At 33.7% G+C, this 21,765-nt stretch overlaps 1 long non-coding RNA gene across 2 annotated transcripts in view; it reads left to right on the top strand.

Moving 5' to 3' along the window:
* The first annotated feature begins 881 nt into the window (after positions 1-881).
* The window catches only part of LOC143225575 (uncharacterized), an 83,282-nt gene continuing 62,398 nt past the window's right edge, over positions 882-21,765 (top strand). The window contains exons 1-3 of one of the 2 annotated variants that reach the window (XR_013013932.1): positions 1,070-1,158; positions 6,723-6,800; positions 9,846-14,185. This is a non-coding gene — a long non-coding RNA (uncharacterized LOC143225575). Of the gene's footprint in view, positions 1,159-6,722; positions 6,801-9,845; positions 14,186-21,765 lie in introns of those variants that run through there. The other variant, XR_013013931.1, reaches the window with a different exon arrangement.

The raw sequence follows: 21,765 nt of genomic DNA, 5'->3' as shown, positions 1-21,765 counted from the left end.
GTTACATGAATATTCGTTTCATTGTACAGCTGCTCGAAGTATACGATAGTTCATGAGATGCCATGAAAGCAACTTGTTTACACACGAAATTTACCGCTTTTCCAAAGTGAGATCCATTTTGATTATGTTGTGTGTTTGGGTCATATGGACGGCCTTTACCACTGTTAATCCAATTCCTCATTAAATACATGAAATATCCTCATCTTGAAAATTTTAAACTCTCCAACCTGAACACATTTTTATGATTTGAGCGTATGAATATTTTGCTTCGAAAAAATATATACTCTTCCAAAATTCAGCCAATTATTGATGACATCACACTAGTTATAAAACGCCAATACTCAACGTAGTTCTGATACATGCCATTCCACCACAACGTTGTATCGTCCGCAGTTGTCATGTGGCTTCTCAACATGAATATTCAAAATAATTTTAACATAACTTCAGTCTTTAGAGATACTTAAAATGTAATTTGTATTATGTAGAAAAATGTGTGATTCGATAAATTATAATCACTGAATAAATGTCAGACACACAAACATTTGATTAAAAAATAGTAAAGCAATAAAAACATTATTAAATGTGATTGAAACTTATGTAACTTAAGTGTAATTAAATATAAAATTGGTGCAAATTCATAAGTTAATATTTTATCGCTACATATTTTCAGAATTAATATCAGTTTATTTTTCCACCTTATATTCTAATATTCCAACCAAATTTTAACGAAATGTTCACATTAAAAATATCTATAAAAAATCTGGAAAATTTTGAGAATTGCAATTAGTAGTGAATGTCGCACAAATAAAAGGAAAAAAAAAAAATCTCTCCAAGGCTACTGATTTCATACATCATGTTGATGAATGTCGAATTCAAATTTTATCACAAAAACTATCAATTTGTGTCCATCACAGATGCCAAAGAATGTTTCGTTATATAAATCTTTTCTTAAGTGTATTGTTTGGTTATATTTTAAAATACTTGAGTTAGAATAAGCTGTAAAACAACAGTGAAATGTAAACGGTTTTCTTTGGATATCACCACACCCACTTGCACACGCTTGCATTTCCCGCCAAAACATGTTAAGGGAATGGAGGGTACGTGAGATAGGAACGTGGTGATGTCTAAATGTGAATAGTGGGTGCGGTGAATACTTAGGTAAGGTCTTCTTTTGATATTTGCCACATTTTCACTTTGGAAAGGGGACTGGGGTTAAACGAATGTTTAAATTTCTTGAGAAAGGGATCTTGGATAGATAAATATGCTTTGAATGTCATACGTAACCCGGTAGTGTTTGAATAGGACTCGCTGCTGCACAATCTGTCGTTATTACCATGGTTGTGTACGAATTGACTTTACCCACACCCAGGCTTACCACTTCGTCAGACTGGAAACTTTAATCTTTTTAACACAGTCTAATTCCAGAAGCTAAGGTGTTCCAGCTACACTAGAGGAAACCCTAACAAAAATATGTGCGTTTTTTTGTTCAGTACTCCTTAATTTCATAGTAGTCTTGTCTTTTCTAAAATCGTTATCGCGCATATGAATATAGAAAAATGTATACGAAAGAAGCAAGATTTGTTTACTTTGCGGATTTGTTTGAAAAAAAAAATTCATATTTAGGAAGAACTCTGAGAGAGTTGTTGTATGTCAAAAATATGTTACTTTATTTGCTCTAATTTTAATATTAACTGACTTTTAATGCTCAACTTGTCGGTATTGACAGATAAATACGAAGGTTTTGTTCAGATTTTTTCCAGTGAATCCATTTATTTTCTTTCATTTTTCTTTTTGCAATGCATTTATTGAACTGGTTTCGTATTATATACCACTTTTCAATCACATTGTGAATTAGGTTAACATTTAAAAGTAGCTAAAAATGAAGAACATTACAATATCTCCAAAAGTAAGTATGGTATGTGGGACTGATTAAAAATTCCATTAAAATTGTGTACAACAAAAAGCAGCTTATTAACTTCGGTTAATAAAAATGGTATATATTGCTCCAGTTCTTAACAACATAGTTAATTTCATAGTAAAAACAATAGCAATAAGTATTTTAAGTTGTAGTTGGACTTATTTATCCCAATTCACCTTTATAAATATGCCTCAAAAAACTAATTTGAAACCGTTTTTAAAATGGAGGGATATTTTTCTTTTAAGTAACTTCTTATCTGAATTATTTAGAGATGTGTATTTATTGATAAATTATATTTCATAGTACAAGCTTCTAGGTTTGTTGTTTCATAAAGTAAAAGTGTATAATCGAAAGAAAGGATTTTTTTATGAAGGCTGTTTTTAAAGTGTTTCAGTTTTATGAATATCATTGCTTTTAGTTGACATTATATGAAGTTATTCCTACTTCAAGGCTTGATAAATAAACTTAAGGTATACAGTATTATATAAACAGAAAATTTTCACTGATTTCATATGATAATGTTTGAAATAAAACATTAACCTGAAGATGACCTAAGAAGGTCGAAACGTTGTTCTGTAATTTATTCTAATTAAAGTTTTAATTCCCATACCAGCCGTCTTGAGAATGCATTTTTACTTCAAGTGGGTTTCTAGTCATCACGAATAATATGTGTATGTTATAACGTTCTGTTTGTTTGTTTGTTTGCCCTATAAATTAAGCTCAATGCTACACAATGGGCTATCTGTGCCCTGTCCACCACGGGTATTGAAACCCGGATTCTAACGGTGTGATTCCGCAGACATGCCACTGGAGGGGAGGGGGCATAACGTTCTACTATTTACTTTTGCATAATAAAACTCTATGATCGAGGAGATAACTCCAAAGTTCAAGGCTGGTTTGAATGTGTATTCATGCAATACATAGTTGAACGACTTGTTTCTGAATCACGTGTGTTTTCAAAAAGTATAAATATATATGTATGTATTTCTTATAGAGTTTGAGATGACTCATTTCTGAGTAAACAATAATACTAACAGAAAAAAACGTAAGTTTTAACTCCTACACGAATTACCCTGGCTACATATTCTAAGGATATTAAACTTCAGGTTGGCAGCATCATTGCGGTTGTGACGTCAAGAAAAGAGTTTTATTCTTTCGTTCCCGGATGTAACAATTGTGATTACGTCACTGAGTCTTTAATCCATGAAATAAACACCACGATTAGAGGCCAGACTTCATATCCTGGAGACACAAGGTTGTCTTAACATTTAGTATTTTTAGTTGAGTGACAAGGTATTGATCGATCCTGAAAGATCCACGTGATAGTGAAAAGCTAAGGGTCTATGTTTCAGTCTTTAACAAGAACATTATAAAATTATATGCTTACATTAATATTTATTCTGTTATGGCTAAATATAAAGAAGAACGCTTAATCTAAAGTAACCTTGATTTACGTAAAGAATAATTTCTTTTCTACACGGTCCAATTGTCCACGATGGTGTTACTGACAACCTCAAGTTAACATCCAGTTTTTGAATTTATCTGATATTCAACAAATTGAAATATGGGACACATAAATAAAAAACACGATAAGTTCGTCTTTTAATATATATTTCTAAAACGATGGGTATTTGTGTGTGTTTATCAAGTAAAAATGGCACCAGTGATAGTATAAAGTGAATAAACAAAATTATTGTCTAAAAATTATAAACATACAATATATGTTTTTTTCTTTTTTTTTGATGGGTGGTGGTGGAGAGGAACCATGCCATTTTCAATGTAATATTTTTTCTCACTTTCCCGGAGCCGTTTATTTCTTCTGAATTCAATATCAAATTACAATTCACCAAAATTAAACCAGTTTACACCGAAACAGTAGTTTTTCAAATAACGTGCGCTTCGACCAACCGGCTAGACAAGTCGTGGTATTAAACGAAAGGCTTCGTTGGCACTTCATGTAGTAGATACAGTGTGATTTACATAATAATATAATAATTACGTAGCAATATATATATCATAATATCGAATGTAATTATGAAATTATTTGTTTATATACATTACTGGAGTCAATATCAATATTTTGTAAAATACGAAAAGAAATAGCGTTATTCGCATAAGTATGCTTAAATTACACTATTAATAATGGTACAAAATATTTTGAAGTTATATTTTATTGCCTTTGAATAAATTAAAATAATAATAAAAACCAATCAAGGTTTTTCGTATTCCTGTAGGGAAGCACATTTATTTAGTATTAAAATTTCTTTACTTTAAGTAAGGTTATGTTTAGAACGTTACACGAATCTCGCCATACACAGACACGCGGCACTCGGCGGTAGGCTTGTTTGTTTGTTTGTTTTTGAATTTCGCACAAAGCTACTCGAGGACTATCTGTGCTAACCGTCCCTAATTTAGCAGTGTAAGACTAGAGGGAAGGCAGCTAGTCATCACCACCCACCGCCAACTCTTGGGCTACTCTTTTACCAACGAATAGTGGGATTGACCGTCACATTACAATGCCCCCATGGCTGAAAGGGTGAGCATGTTTGGCGCGACGGGGATGCGAACCCACGACCCTCAGATAACGAGTCGCACGCCTTAACGCGCTTGGCCATGCCGGGCCTAAAATGAGAATTGGCTTGAAGGTTTATAATGCTAAGAATTGGAGTCCGATGATCGCTGTTGGCGTAGTGTGGATAAACCAATTATGTAGTGCACCACAACATTAAACAATAGGTATGTATGTCATTATTCTTTGTATTCTGTAAGTACAGAAGAATTACACCTACCTCTACACACTATCAAAGAGGTGTAATGTTAATTATTTAGTTATTACGATGTACAGTATGTGTTATTAATAGTCGTGGTTTCTCTTAGAGTTTTTAATGAACTATGTGACTGCTTTGTTGTATTCTGATTTAAAATGTGTATTTACTTGTCTTGGTGGTTTGTTTTTATTTTCGGATATTAACGTGAAATTATTCAAGGGTTATCCACAACAGTCATCCCCAGTATTGAACTGATAGCAAAAGAGGGAAGCTAGTTAATTAACAGTACCCACCGTCAACTTATTTTCTACTCATGTCTGACAGAATATCGAGATTTGATCGTACACTTATAGCACTGGATTCCAGAACGTGATTTTTTTATCCAGTAAGGGGACTTAGACCAATGGGCAAGGAGTGGCCCATCCTGTCGACTGTGGAATTTCAACACATTGTTATCATTAAGTTGAACTTCTGGAAGCTTCTTTTAGATTTAATCAGAGTACCAGAGTTCTGATAGAAGTCATCCAGAGTTGAACTTCTGGGAGCTCCACGAAGATTTTATCAGAGTACCAGATTTCTGATAGAAATCATCCAGAGCGAGGAAGAGAAGGGGAAGTTAAACTGATTTTTAAAATTTAGCGAACTCGTGTTTGTGAATATGGACACTGAATCACTAGTTATTAACAAAATATAAAATTTACTCGAACATTTTGCATGAGAGAAATCTTATCTTTTTTGCACAGACACGGTAAAACTCATTAAAGAAATAAAAACAACACTGAGTCAAGTTGATGTCTCGTATTTGTAACTTCCTAATGCCTAAAGTTTTATCACACACAATTTCGCACATCATGTCATCAGGAGTCGGTAATCTAGAATAACAAAGAACAGAATACGCTAATAAACAGGCTCAGCATGCACTCGACTCGTAATCCGAGGGTCACGGGTTCGAATCCCCGTCACATTAAACATGCTCGTTCAGACGTTGGGGCTTTATAATGTTACGGTCAAGTATTCGTTGGTAAAAGAGTAGTCTTACACTGCTAAATTAGAGACGGCTAACGCAGATAGCTCGCGAGTAGCTTTTTGCAAAATTCAAAACAAACCAAACCTCGTCTAAATGTCCAAGTAATTACTGTCGACAGCAGACTGTTTACACACATTCATTTATAAAAGAATTCAATAGTGATATTTTATCGTGAGCTTGGAAATTTTTCCTTTTTTATGCACAAAGCTGCACGTTGTGCTGTCTGAGCCATGACACTAAAGGAAGTGAATACGAAAAAAAATAATAATTTGTTTTTTATTACATTTCACTCAGTTTGCCAGTACAGATAGGCTAATGGAGCTACTATGGTTTTCTCGTTAAATTTGCCCCTTTCGAGTGAACAGTTTTCGTATAAGTTACAGTACGTTCTAAATTCCTTGTAATCATAACCACAAGCAAGTAATAAGTGGCCTTCACTATTATTTTAAGCTAATCAGTCACACGGTCACTTTATTTATAACTTCTATTTAATAGTCCTTTCAGCTTTAGCTTCTTGTATTAAATTTGTCATCACATCTGATTTTTCTCGGTAAAATAACCACTCTAAAAATTAATCTACACACATCATAGTAACTTTGTTAATTTTACTTTGAAATGTGAACTTACGAAATATAAATCAAGCAAAAATATTTCTAGAATTTTTTTTTTAACGATAGGTTTTAAATTTTACTGCTAATTTGGTGTGAGTTGTTAGGTTAGGATTCTATAGTATACTTCTGAGTAGCTAAACTTAGGCCTTATTAACAATACTACAAGAACACCGAATATTACGAGTTTTAATACTATATATATATATATGTAGTGTCCTATATAGTGGTTTGTAGTTTGCAAAACTTTTATAATTAAAAAAATAAGAAATGACAATCAAAAGCGTTAAATTTAAAGTTAGATTAATATTACCTATTATTTGAAATGTGTGTATATATATATATATAAGTTTGCCCTTGTAACTTCCTATAATTAATTTTTGCCAATTATCTCTTTTCAGCCCTCAGTTAGAATCTTATAGTTGAAGTACTGATTCAAACAAGTGCACTGTTATGGAAAGTCCTCCGCTGGTACATCGGTAAGTCTACGGATTTACAATGTTAAAATGAGGGGTTCGATTCCCCTCGGCGGACTCAACAGATAGCCCGATGTGGCTTTGCTATAAGAAAATACACACGAGTATAAAAGATATTAGAAAAAAAAAATCCAAAAATTCGATTCATTTAACTCAGCCTGTTCAGAATCATAGTTACATAAATAATGAATTAAAACATTTTGAAGGCTTTCTGTCTGCATAATTTTATAAAGGTTTTGTTAACAAGACTATAAAAACCACAACAAGGTATATTGTTGTTTTGACTTGCTGTTATGCATTTCTCTACAGTCATGTCTGTTAGCATAAATGGTAGAATTTTCATCGGATAGGAAAATTGCTTGTTCAGAGGTGTGACATGAAGATCAAAAGTGTATGCTACTTACAGATTCGGCCTAAAATTCAACGTTGTGTTTTCTGCTCATAATGTAGTGCAGAATTTAATACCATAAGTACATTCTGTTCGACTAGCGACATCTCTCTGGAAAACTACTGTTGACCTAACAACAGAGTTCATTGTTATTGTTTTTCTGTTTAAATACTCTTTGATATTGATGTTTGTTTACGGTGCTATATGGCATGACCAAGGTCCAAATGCATTTGCTCAAAAAGGCGTTCCCATCTAATTGGAGATTCCAGCTAGGGATTTTGTTTGTTGTTTTTGTTGAGGTGACGTATACTAATGGATGAGGAATGACTGCCCCGACCTCTCAGGGGTGAATAGCTATTTTTCATTTGTTATATATCTAAGAACTGAAAGTTCAAAGATCACTTTGCCTAATAAGCATAATTAACTCGATTAGAAACATTTTCCCATCATTATTTCTGCGTCCTATTGTCATGTGTCTCATGAGTGGGCGTTTTTTCTTAAGATGAAACCACAACTCCCGTCCCAACCACAACTTCTTATTAATTGTTTCTGATATTGTATTTAGTACGAGTTTTACAATCACTGAACTATTTTTTTACAATATATACACATATTAGTTTTATGTATGATTTCGTCTAATTAGTTCAGACCAAAACTCTCGGACAACTTCATTTTTATTTAAAAACAGTCTGGGTATCTGAATCTGTCAACGTACTTGTACGTTTAGATATTGTTCAGCCAAAATACTCACGTCTAAACAATTGTTGAGTCGCTTCTACAACCAGAAACAGCTGATGATATTTTCTTATTTATATATTTTTATCAGATATTAGTAATATATATTTTAGTCATTCTATCAACTGGTAAATTTATTTTTACAGGACTAAATTTCATCATTTATCATACGTAAACACAGTAAGTTAAAACCCTCTCTATATATATACAATATATAACTATTTCTGGTTTGTGACTGTTTTACACAAAATGAGTAGGCTCGTTGTCCACTTGAGCTGAAAATGTAATCCAATTCAACAGCAAAACATCGTTTGTACAATATTCCCAAAGCTCAATTCGTATATAGCGATATAATCGTATTGACAGAAATGGTACTATCCATAAAAAACACTACCTCAAAAAGAAACTTCTTCTGTTTATGTTTTTTTTTTAAAACGTATTACCTAGTGTGAAATTTTAGCCTTTCTTAGCATCTTCATTCTTTCTACACCTTTAGTAACAGCGACATCTATTTCCCGTAAACTTTAAATGTTGTGTTAAATTAGCAGGTTTACGAATGTTTTATATTAGCATGAATCTTTCAGCCTTACGAATACGTGATCAATGTGTTTTAATATACATTTGTCAATTTATTTCACTTTACAACTTCAATAAAGCTAATCTATGTATATAAATGAAATGTTAGCATTTATTGGGAAATCACCTAGGCCTATCTTTTGTTCAAATCTTAGGCCCGGCATGGCCAAGCGTGTTAAGGCGTGCGACTCGTAATCTGAGGGTCGCGGGTTTGCATCCGCATCTCGTCAAACATGCTCGCCCTTTCAGCCATGGGGGCGTTATAACGTGACGGCCAATCCCATTATTAGTTGGTAAAAGAATAGCCCAAGAGTTGGAGGTGGGTGGTGATGACTAGCTGCCTTCCCTCTAGTCTTACACTGCTAAATTAGGGACGGCTAGCACAGATAGCCCTCGAGAAACTTTGTGCGAAATTAAAAAACAAACAAACATTGTTCAATTCTTAAGTTATTTTTCTTTTACTATAATTAATGTGTATTGTCTTTCCAAATTGGTAAATTATTGCAATTTTTTATGTTAATACTGTTTTACTATGTACATATAATAACAGCTTCTCACAGGAAACTGTAAAAAGACATACCATACTGTATCGTTCCTTGCAATGTCATATATGACAGTGTTTTGTCATGTGCATAAATTAACGGTTTACTGTATCGTTCTTTATAATGTATTCTTGCAGTAGACGACCATATATTTGCGAGAAGGTTACATTAACAGATAACAATATAATTTACATTGTCTAAAACTGCCTAAAAGTAAAATTCAATAATTTTGATATCTTATTCTTGTTAGTAAGCACCACAAAATTTATTTTTATTTTAGATGTTGCATGTACATTTATTTATTATACGTGCTATGTGTCGTTTGGAACAAAAACCAACTATTATGCTAACCGGAGATAAGTTGTGAGACGCTTTATGTTTTATGAACTACCAATTGTTATGTTTTTAATCCTGAAGTAAGGGTTAGCTGGGGATTCCGCTAAGAACTGCTAAAAATCACATATTACAATAACTATGATGCAAAACATTTCTTCATATTTTCTGTAAACAAGCTTGAACTTGTTTCTTAAAATTGTCACAGTTTAAGGCAAACTGCACAAGAGCATTTCAACTACACTTTGTTGTTGGCCAGTTGAGTTACAACATAAAATTTTAGCTGAAACTTTGTAGGAGTTATTGGTAAAATCAAACGTTAAGTACAATAAAAGTTATTTCAAACCAATTTCTTTTTTTGAAGATGCCTATACATGTCAGCTTATCCAGAGTAAAGTATTTTAGTCATATTTAATGTTTAATATATATGTGTGTCATAAATGGTGTGCTAAAAACAGCTTGACGTAATTTCAGTGTTACCGGAAGTGATGTACAAGGGCATCAGGGTGTAACATACTTATCTTCATCGTAGTACCAGACATGAGACTTCGGGTCTGTGAAGATATGTTCAAAAGACAGAGGACACATCACTTAACAGGAAAATATTTTTTTTGAAGAACTTCCTCCCAATGAAATGTTAGTCCAATTCACATATCTCTTACTAAGAAATAGTAATAATAATTTTTTTCAAAGAAATTAGTCTCATTTGGACTTTGGGTGGTTTACAGTGAGCGTGGGTAGGGGACGAACCCCCATCTTGAGGCCCCATTACCTGCAAGATAATACAACTTCAGAGGGTAACATGAATGTTCACTAATATGTTGGCATGATACAGACTATGTCATTCTATTACAAAGAAACAAAAACAAAAGTGCAGTAAAACAGTAAAGACAAATAGATAGGAAGTATTATAAATCACTACACAACAGATAACACGTTTTGGCTTAACTTGTAGTCATCTTTAAATAACACTAAAAAGATTGACCTCAAATAATTTTAAATTTTATATTAAAAATTTTAACCATTTCTTCCACTAGTGTTTTGAGACATTATATTTTAGTTCAAGGAATCACTAAAAAAAGTCCATACATTAATTAAAAGTAAATTCTAATCAACCCTGTGTGCTTCATAAAAGATGCAAGTTTTGCATTTTTTAACACCCCTCCCCCACACTCACGGTTAATCAGTGGTAAGCTAAAGGGACTATAACTCTAAAATTCGGGGGTCAATTCCGGTAGCGGGCGCAGTGCAAATAACTCATTGTGTAGGTCTGTGCTTAAACAAGCAAACAATCCAGGAAAATCAAAACAAACCTGTAGACAAAAATATAAAATTGATTATGTAGATTTAACACGCCAGTAGAATTATGATAATTCACATAAGTAATAATATTTGCGCTTTATATTTAAATCGTATCTTTGATACTAGCCCGAAACATTTTCAAAATTTCACATAAAATTTATTTCTTTGTCTGATATTTTGATAAACGAGAAAAAAGAGAATCCATTCCTTACGTAGGGAATTAGAACTAGACTCGTACGTAAGTTATACAGACATGAGAGAACGAGAAAATCCATACAGCGTTACCTCGGTTCTCGAACTTAATCCGTTTCAGAAGGCTGTTCGAAAACCGGATTAATTTTTTCCATAAGAAATACTGTAAATTAAATTAATCCGTTACAGACCTCCACAAATTACGCATTATGAAGCATTTTCAGTAAAAATATTGCTTATTTATACCTGTATAATACTACTTACATGCATAAAGTCAACCACAAAAACTATAAACACAATAAAAAAACAATAAATGAAAATTTAACTACACTTTACCTGTACTAAGGAGAGCTGATGGCGTAAGTGAAAGGTGGTGATGAACGTGGAGAGTAGGAGGGTTATTATTGTTTGGAAAGGGAGTCACCTTCCATAAAAACGTCAGGTAACTCTCCTCCTGGGGTTCTTTTTCTTTTCTCTCTCTTTGCACCGTTACACCTGCTTGAGACTCACTGGACCTATTTCTCACTAAAAACCTGTCTAATGAGGTTTGTTTCTGCCTACATTTTAAAATGTTTCTGAAGTAAGACATGGCATTGTCATTGAAAAGGTTTATGTTACGGTTTTCTACAGCTTTGTCAGGGTGAAATTTTTCCATAAAACTTTGCAACTCTCCCCATTTTCCACACATTTCCTTGATTAGCGAACTAGGAACATCCTCCCTTCCCTCCTCTTTATCTGAAGACACTTCCTCAGTTGCCTTCTGTTGCTGCTCCTTCTGAAGGCCTTGGAGTTCTTCCGTGGTGAGCTAAGTGTTGTGGTCTTCCACCAACTTCTCCACATCATCACCACTCACATTCAAGCCCATACACTTGCCTAGTGAGACAATATCCTCGACAACATGCTCAGCCTCAAAGTCTTCAAAGTCTCTATCTGCTACTGAGTCTGGCTACAATTTCTTCCAGGCTGAGTTAATGGTCTTCAAAGACACTTCCCTCCAGGCTTTATCTATGATCCTTAAGCAATGGAGGATATTAAAAGTGATTTTTCCAGAACTCTCTGAGGGTCAACTGTGTCAGAGGTCACTTCAAAGCACCTTTGAAACAGTGCTTTGGGATAGAGTTTCTTAAAGTTCGATATGACCTGCTGGTCCATGGGCTGAATGAGAGGAGTCGTGTTAGGGGGCAAGAGCTTCACCATAATGAAATTGTACTCCTCCACCAACCCGTCCTCCAAGCCTTGTGGGTGAGCAGGTGTATTGTCCATCACAAGAAGGGCCTTGAGTGGCAAGTGTTTTTCCGTGAGGTAATTCTTTACACTTGCGGCAAACACTTCATGCCACTCCATAACGAATTGCCTGGTTACCCATGCTTTACTATTAGCCCTCCACATGGTATTTAGTTCACTTTTCAGGACATTATTTTTCTTAAAAACCCTCGGATTCTCAGAATAGTACACAAGTTTTAAGTCCCCACTTGCATTACTACATAACAATAGAGTTAACCTGTCCTTCATTGGCTTATGTCCTAGCAGTGACTTCTCCTTGGTGATGTAGGTCCTCTTTGGCATTTTCTTCCAAAAGAGGCCTGTCTCATCACAGTTGAACACTTGTTGGGGAATAAAACCCTCAGCTTCTACATAGTCCTTAAATTCCCTAACAAATTTATCAGCAGCATCTTTGTTAGAACTGGCACCCTTCCCATGTCTCACCACACTATGTATGCCACTTCTTTTCCTAAATTTTTCAAACCACCACTTGTATCAGAACTCGTTCCAGGGGTGTTTTTGAAGAGGCCAGCATACAACTACTTTTCTTTCTCACAAATGATGGTCTCAGAAATGATATAACCATCTAACTGTTTTTCGTTTACCCAAATCAACAACAGTTTTTCTACCTCTTCCATTGTTTGTGATCTTTGTTTCGTAAGCACTGTCACTCCTTTTGCAACATCAGCTCCTTTGATGACCTTTATTTTTCAGTATGGTGCAGACTGTAGACTTCGCCATACCAAACTGTGTAGCAAGGTCAGACACGCAAACACCACTCTCATACTTCGCTATGAGATATTTTTTTACCTATATTGTGGCTCTAACAACTTTTCATTTTGGTTTGCTGCTTTCATTATCCTTTTTTGACCCTATGGTGGCTTACTTAATCAGAATATTTAGAAAACAAAACAAAATGAAAAACGAGAACGTTCACAGCAGATTTTAACGGGGGTGTGGATTGAGCGACAGGTGCGGGTAAAATGTGTTGAGCAAGCTTGGCGTGGGCCGAAAATGGTCGAAGGGTCGTTCGGGTTATTTCGGGGGTTTGGGCCACGACAGCTTGGTTCGACAACCGAGACATTTTTTTCTCAAACAATATGTTCGAAAACCGAATTGTTCGAGAAGGGAGTCGTTCGAGAACCGAGGTACCACTGTACTTGTGTATACAGATGTACTAGTCCAGCAAACTAGAGTCATACCTAGAGAGCTGTATAAACAGTTTTCGTGTTAAGATAGCACGATGGACTACATTTTACATCATTTATATAATCCTTTTATAAACTAATGTAGTGAACAGTCGCTGCAGGTGCGAACCAACGTGCTACAGGTAAATTTTCAAAATTTTATTTCATATTTTATTCACAGTGAATCAACAAACCGTTAAACTGTACAATGCCACTAAGGATAGACTTATGGCTAGATTAGTAGGACAAAGTCCTTTTTGAGAAAATATATCTATATAGCGAGATTTGTAACAATGCTGACCCAAAGGGTACAATTTAAAAACAAAAAACACGTTTTCTAGATATAGATATAGATATAAACAGCAAAAGTCCCCAGAACAACATTCAAAACCAATTTAGCGCAACATTCTTAGCTTCAAGTGAAGATTATTGTTATAAAAGTAACTTTCGAACCCAAAAATCATTTCTATGAAAGTATATATATATATATCCTCATGCTGTTAGCAATATAAAGATAGTATAGCAATAGTACTTAAAGAATACCATCATAATGAGAATGAGTAACAATAGTGCCATGGTGATACAGTAATAAGAAAGTCATTATTGTAAAAAACATTAACATAAGTATACTGACTTATCCAACAAAGCTAGAAGGAAAGGTCATGTAAGGACATTTAGGAACCTAAGAGAGCACTCAAAGAACTTCTGCTCTTATGAGTTCACGAAGTGGAGTTGAACAAGCTATGTAAAAAATGCATGTATATATATTTAGAATTTGAAAATTTAGAAGAACTGATAATATAATTTGTCTAAAATTGCATCTATAATGACATAAAAATCTAGGATATAACATAAGTAAATGTAATAGGATTTGTAAATAAATTTTGAGCTAGGAGATAAAGGTTAAAAAAAAAGTGTAGTTTGATTTGTTAATTAGCCATTCTGATCAAGAAAATGTAGATTGACGAGAGTGTCATTTTACTGGTTAAATAATAACTGGTCAACACTTTTTGTCCAGAATATAACAGGAAGATGAGGGATTTGGTGATAGGAGTGAACAGAAAAATGTTGGTAACATACTGGGCAGGCAAATATAGATTTATAACAGGGAAACGCACATCGTTATTTCTTATTAAAAAACACCATTCACAACAATAACTGAAGAATAATTTAAAATTGAAGGTGAAGTAGAGTATGTTTGAACTTGAGAATTGAGCCTAGAAATTTAGCTTTGAAAATATAATCGCTGTTCTTCTAGTTTAAAAATGAAGAAAATTTAAACCAAATGTCTTTACTGGTGGAAGATTGGCCACAAGACTTTACAGTTTGCAAGTAAGATAACTAGTGTACCAACCAATTTAGAAAACTCCCTTATAGATTTCTACAGAGATAGCCTTGGATGGATTGAAACTACAGTTTATCGGTGCTTTTCCCACTTCTGTAATATTTCCCTATATATTCATAAATAAAAAAATTGTGTCCACATTTATTATTAATATTTATGAATATCACAAATCATCTCCTTTAATCTGAGCTTTATCTCAAACCCAGTTGACACTTAAGTCTAAACTGTCACGTTTATATGAAACTATGTCCATATATATAAACAACATATGATACATGAATCGAAAAGTGTTTATATGATTTCAGTTCTTATTGAACATGACAATGATACGATGAAATATTCCATGAAGGTAGACATAAAGCACTTGTCAGTATTTTCCTTTATAAACAATACGTTATAAAGAAATATAACATATAACACAGCATATCAAGAATATCTTAAACAACATAACGTCCATCTTACTGCACTAGTCGAGTCAAAAACAACAAAGAAAAATCAAATCAAGTACCAAAGTACTGTCCCCAAACCAAAAACATTATAATACCAGGCAGTTTAGTTATAAAAATTACAAAGCAATTACAATACATAGCTAAACCCTTTAACAGAATTACCAAAAAATTATTGCAGTAATAAGTCAAATTAAATAATCATTAATCAATTAAAAAGAGTACATTATATTGAATACGCAAGTCAGCAAGTCTCGACATAACAATAACCAGTATAAAATCACAGTGGAATGGAATATATCAAAAGTGCATTTTAACATATCATGGTTACTGTGATACCACCAAAATTTAATTGCTTTTGGAAATGATATGTTATATTTCTTTCTGATGTCAAATATTTCAAATTATAAAGATGTGTTTTGTTCAACGATTTAGAATTTTCAAGACTCAAATATCCCATATACTTAGCTGGATTTGAAAGAATGGAATACGAATTAACTTGGAGTACAAATAACATCCAAGCCGTGGCAAGAAAAATGTAGTTTCTTGTAACAGATGAAAATCCACGAACAAAAATGATATAAGTATTCGATATTGACATACACAAATGTCGTTTGAAATACTGGAGGTGGTAAGAATACTTCATCTTCCTATTTGCTTTAATTAATTTTTCTACTCTGTGGGGTAAGTTATATGAGGTTTTACTTATCTTAAAGTTTTGGAAAGGCTTTCCTGAGTCACTTCACATCATGAGAATCTCATACATGCACCATATATATCATGCTGCACAGCAAACCTCTCGATTGGACATTGTTGAAGTTGACAGGTCGTATTACACCTGTTGTGACTGTTTTGTGATGGAGACTATACTAGTGAATCTTGATATCATTGGCAACTAGTTTTGGCTCAGTATCTTCTGGAATTAGTATTTATGAGGATATCGTTATTCTCTGTCTCTTTCGATGTTAATAGTAACTACAACTAAGGTGACATCACATACTGATGTCTGAGGAGGCAATAGTGGTGGTTCAATTGCTGGAATAATCATGAGCGACTGAAGAAGACATTCAAGCTCATCATATTAGACAAAGTAAAGTGACAAACGTTGATACAGAGATTGCGGTGCAAGTAAGAGAGACCAATTATTGTCATCTACACCTAGCAGGTTACGAGCATCGATTTGAATAGCATATTGTGAAAACTGTTTCATTTCTCCAACTCAGGAAACTACATAAACTAACACACAATGAAAAATAAAAGCTTTTGTAAAAAAACTTTTAAGTAGGGTTGTTTCAAGTACAAAAACAATTAATCCAAAGATTTGTTGATATTTGGTTTGTCAAGAGCTCCATCGAGATTAATTATACACCACAATAATAATTAAAAGATGAATAACGTTGACTGTATTATAGCTTTGGCAAGGCAAAATGTACATCATAAAGTAATGCTAATTATTATTCACGGTTCATTTTAAGCTAATTAGATATATAATTGTTTATTATGTAATGTGGCAAATAATCATCATGAAAACCAAAGGTAACTTGGCACCACTGTTGTTACGTGTTTAAAATCAGGATATTGAAAAGACTCTGAGGTATTCTCGACTACGTTCTTAAAAAAGCTGGTTCTAGGGCGTCTTAGCATCTAGAGGCGTTTGATGAAGAATATTTGTGTTCATTAAGTGTCCATGCCACTTCGGTTTGTCAATCCTCTCTTCTTTAAGAAATTTGTCGATAAGTTTAGTACAGCGGGAGAGAGCATTATAATCCATTAGCCTGAAGTGAGGGGTAATTCCAATTGTAGAACATCTATGTAGTGTGGCATGCTGCATTAATGGCATCATTCCAAAGGATGCAAAACGCAATGCTCAAATCATACTTTCACTTTCACCATGTGTCACAATTGCAGTATGAAAATAAGTTTAGATCCAGTTTCCGTTTCTCTCCAAATGGGGATAAACCTATTACGCCTGTTATCTGGCTGCAGGGCGAAGTGAAACTCAACAGAAAATGCATATACAATACTTACAAAATCATTTGTGGTATAAAAAATATTTCTTCATAAGTTATTGATTCACTGAATATCACGTATCATTACAATTACTGGCTATGCCATGCTGCATCTCAATGAGTGTCTGGCATATAGGTTAGAGCTGTGAATCCATTTCTAATTGTCTGCACGCTAACGTTTTGATCAATTACAACTATGAATGATTCAATCAGTTTTGGACGAGGTACTCTACAGTTACACAATAGATGGTTGTTTGCCTTATTAGGGTGTGTGAGAAATCATACCATTTGTTTGGAAGTGGTTCCACTTTCTGTTAAGGATAACCTGCCATGATTGGCCAGTTTTTATTCGTTCGATGGTTGACTTTGTAATACCTAACCATTAGATATCTTTTTGAGATTAAACCACACTGCATTAATAATACACAGAGCTTTAAGTTCTGGAATTCGCTTTAAAGTAACAAATAAAACAAGACTATCTGATGCCACTGTTTATAGCATAGGCTGAAGGACCAGTTACTGGCATTTCTAATTTATATAATTATCTCTGTTCTCATTAGTATAGTGTAAGAAAACAGACTATGCCTTATTCATATTAAATTAAACATTTTATTTTGCATGACTCGAATTGATATTAATATTCATAATTGAAGAAAAAATATAGTAATAACTTAAAAATAAAGCCACAATACTAACACGATAATTGCGATTATTTATGTCGTTTACTACAAATCTACCAGTGATTCGCATAATCAACTTATGGTGCTCTGCCTTTAATTCTGCCATCTTTTTTCCTTTTGCTTTCAAACGTCTTCATCGAAGAAACATACACAACACTTTTTTTTTTCATAGTTGTTAAAACCTGAATATGTGGGATGCGGCTACAGACTACCTTACCCTATGGTTAAATTGGTTACATCCCGCCATCTAGTGGTATTCAATCAAATCTTTGCCCTCACTAAACTAAACTGTGAGTAACTAATTTCAAATATTCACAGTAACAAATACGACGTATTTTTAGTTGTTTATTTTTAATACGCCCAGCATGACCAGGTGGTTAAAGCACTCGACTTATAATCAAAGAGTCGTGAGTTCGAATCCCCATCACACTAAACCTGCTCGCCCTTTAAGCCGTGGGGACCCTATAAGTTACGGTCCATCCCACTATTTGTTGGTAAAAGAGTTGACGGTGGGAGTGATGACTAGCAATCTTCCTTCTAGTCTTACAGTGATGAATTAGAGACGGTTAGCCCAAACAAACAAACTTTTTAATTAACATTTACGTCAGATGCAACTACAACTGTGAGAGTGATGCGAGTTCTATTCATGTGCACGTTCTACAGTTTCTTATAATACCCTGTGATGATGACAATTTTATACCTTCCAAGGAATTCAAGTTACATCCTACACTTAAATTATCATAGGTTCCCTCTTGTTAGTTTGGAAAGCCATTCACCCTACAGATCATAGAACTGTCTTAGTTACTTGTGTATCACCAAGTGATTGTATATTTCTCGGCTAGGTCTCTTATGATTTATGTTCTTCAACACTGAAGCATTCATATTGTGCTAGGTTATGGTGTTTGTATATAAGCAACTGAACAGTTTGCCCTATAGCAATAATATAACAATTTATTCTGTGCCTTTAATTTCCCCTACACTTACTAAAGGATTGGTTCTTTCACACTCTGTTCACTATACTGTGAAGCCAGTGACTTGGCGTGTAGTATTTCAAACACTGGCCAAGCTAGATCTGTGTCCTTCAATTATTTCTCTCGAATCTGTTTATTTTCCATTATTTATAGTGTCGCATGGGTTCACTTGAAAAATCAGCAACATAGGTGGCCAACTTTATGTTTTGTCTGCGTCATCAAGCTTCAAAGTTTCTTTTGATAGAATCGTACTCGAGTGTCACGAAAATGCTTAGTGCCATTTAGTATCAATCCAGCCAGACTGAAAATTAGATTTATTTATTTATATGTATTTAACAAACTTTTTATTTAAAAGCTGAAGATGAACAAGTATATTTGTTTATTTCAGAATTTTTGTTAGAGGAGATGATAAACTAACAGTAAAGCCTTTAGATAACATAGTTTTGATCTAAGATATTAGATTGAACAAGTGCAGCTAGATAGTTGTTTTATCATAAAAGTTTTGATCTACGAGATAAACGAAACTTAAATGAAGATAATTTAATATTTGTCACAACGTTTGATAAAAAATATAGATATGAAAAAGTAGTTTTTTTACATTTGTTAGTTACAAAGTGTTATTCCAAGGATGAAAACGAGTGAGTAAAGACATACATTTGTTTATTAAAATGATTTGGATTCAGTCGATGACGGGAAATAAGTATAGTTTTATAACTGTTTATTTTACAAAATTTTAAATTCGGAAATGAAGACTAAGAGTTTGGTTCAGTTATGAAGGCTCAGAGAGCGAAGATAGATAGCTGCAAAACTAGAGATATATATAATATGTGTATATACATATATAAGTATTGAACTTTCTAATTGTGTTGTAATACCCGCATAAATATATTGTAATAACTTATCTTTGCTTTACATTTTAAAACCAGAATTAAATGGAATTTATTTACACTTGGCATTTCCACCAAATTTGGTATCAAGTAATTTTAACAAAGGTTCTGCAGGTCTACATAATTTATGGTTCAGCTAAATGTCGATTTTAGAATTGTTCTTGTAAATATTTTGCTTCTTTCACCCTCAGAGTACATAACCTTTTCACTTGTCCCCAGAAGCTCTAAGAACTTATACCGCTAAAAGGTGGGTTTTGACACTCGTGATTGGTACGCGGTAGATAACCCTTTGCACTTAACAACAAACAAATCTACCATTTAAATTGACTAGTCTTTCACTGCTAAATTAGGGATGACTAGCGTAGATAGCTCTCGTGTAGCTTTGCGCGAAATTCAAAACAAACAAAACATTGACTTTTAATCTACAGTTATAAAATGTAAATCCTGCATAACAGTATTTTTTTTTTCCCATTGAAGTTGATAAAAACAGTTCCTTGCATTTGTTTTAAGAAACTTTCTTCTTGCACGTGCAAACAGCGAAAGTTAAACACATGCACTCCGTTGGTTCAGTAAGAACTAAACAAAACTAGCCGCATAGTTCAATAGGATCTTGTTTCGAACAAACTTTGTATCTTGCAATAGTTTCAAAATGCTTTTTCACCAATAGCTAGCTACCTTCCTAAAGTAGGCTGCTTTAATTATAGTGATACATATCCTGGCGACAGTGTTCATTACGATAGCATCTCTTAGTTCGTAGCAGAACATCAAATTACTTTGTTTGACGTTTGTAATATTGTATATTACAAGAAGTCACATCGAAACTGCTACATGGGGTATGACTATGTATCCTTTTAAATGCATGGGATATTCACATAGTTTGGAAGTTTTTATTCATCTTTATTAAGCCTTGTCGATGCTTGATTAGGTTGATACAATATTTTAATGTTGTTTTTATTACCTGTTGGGTTATAGATTTTGAAGGTATCTTTCTACTCTCATTGTGTACAAACATTACTTTTTAGAAGTCGTTCCTAGAATTGTGTTAGCAGAAGTAAAGGTTCAAGAGATTAGGGTATTAAAATAACAATAACAAGTAAAATACATCCAATTAGTTCATGATGTTTATCATAATTTGATCGCTCGTTTCTGTATAAAAATAGAATAAATATTTATATACCCGCAGTTAAGACAGAAAATGTGAGCATAGAAAGGTTAGTTTGTTTGGTTTTTGAATTTCGAGCAAAGCTACTAGAGAGCTATCTTCGCTAGCCATCCGTAATTTAGCAGTGTAAGACTAGAGGGAAGGCAGCTAGTCATTACCACCCACCGCCAACTCTTGGGCTACTTTTTAACCAACGAATGGTGGGAATGATCGGACAATCATAACGCCCCTACGGCTGAAAGGACGAGCACGTTTGGTGCGACCGGGATTTGAACCCGGTATAAAAGGAATCTGATAAACATCTTCGCTTATGTGGTTAAGGCTTTATTTATTTGTACAATAGTTACAATTCTTATTCGTGAATTTTGAAAAAAATGTCTATTTGGCTCATTTTTAAAGCTTATTGTCGTGTTTGTCAATTTCAATCAATAATAGACTGTGAAACACATTTCTTCGAAAGAATTTTGATTTCTTTTCTTTCTCTCAAGACATCTAATAAAGTTGGGTAACAATATGGTGCTGACACAGATTCGAGCAGGGCCTTAATGTAACACCACAATAAACCTTTGTTGTGCTATCTATTTTATATGTACATACATTTTCGAAATAAAAAATAACATGGTAAGTGACATCTAGTGATCATGATAATGAACTAAATAAAAATGTATTTTTATCTGTATTTGAGTAAAGGCCATTTGAATTTTGTACAATATAGTTTTTATTAGCTGAATTATTGTCGACTGAGACACAATTCAAATAAATCCAGTCCCATTCTGTCACAGCTGGTGTTGGGCTATGTTAACTTAATAAATTAAACCGTTAATTTTAATTAATGCTCGTTGATAATATGTGCAAATTGTTTTTCCTATTATTAGTTAATAAAGTTCACCTTTATTACGTTCTTAGTTTGTAACTAATAATGTAATAAAGTCTAATATACCATATAGATA

The sequence above is a fragment of the Tachypleus tridentatus genome, chromosome 9 (assembly GCF_004210375.1).
Source record: "Tachypleus tridentatus isolate NWPU-2018 chromosome 9, ASM421037v1, whole genome shotgun sequence".
Lineage (NCBI taxonomy): Eukaryota > Metazoa > Arthropoda > Merostomata > Xiphosura > Limulidae > Tachypleus > Tachypleus tridentatus.
The sequence above is the reverse complement of the archived record's forward strand: the minus strand, read 5'-3'. Positions and strand labels throughout refer to the sequence as shown.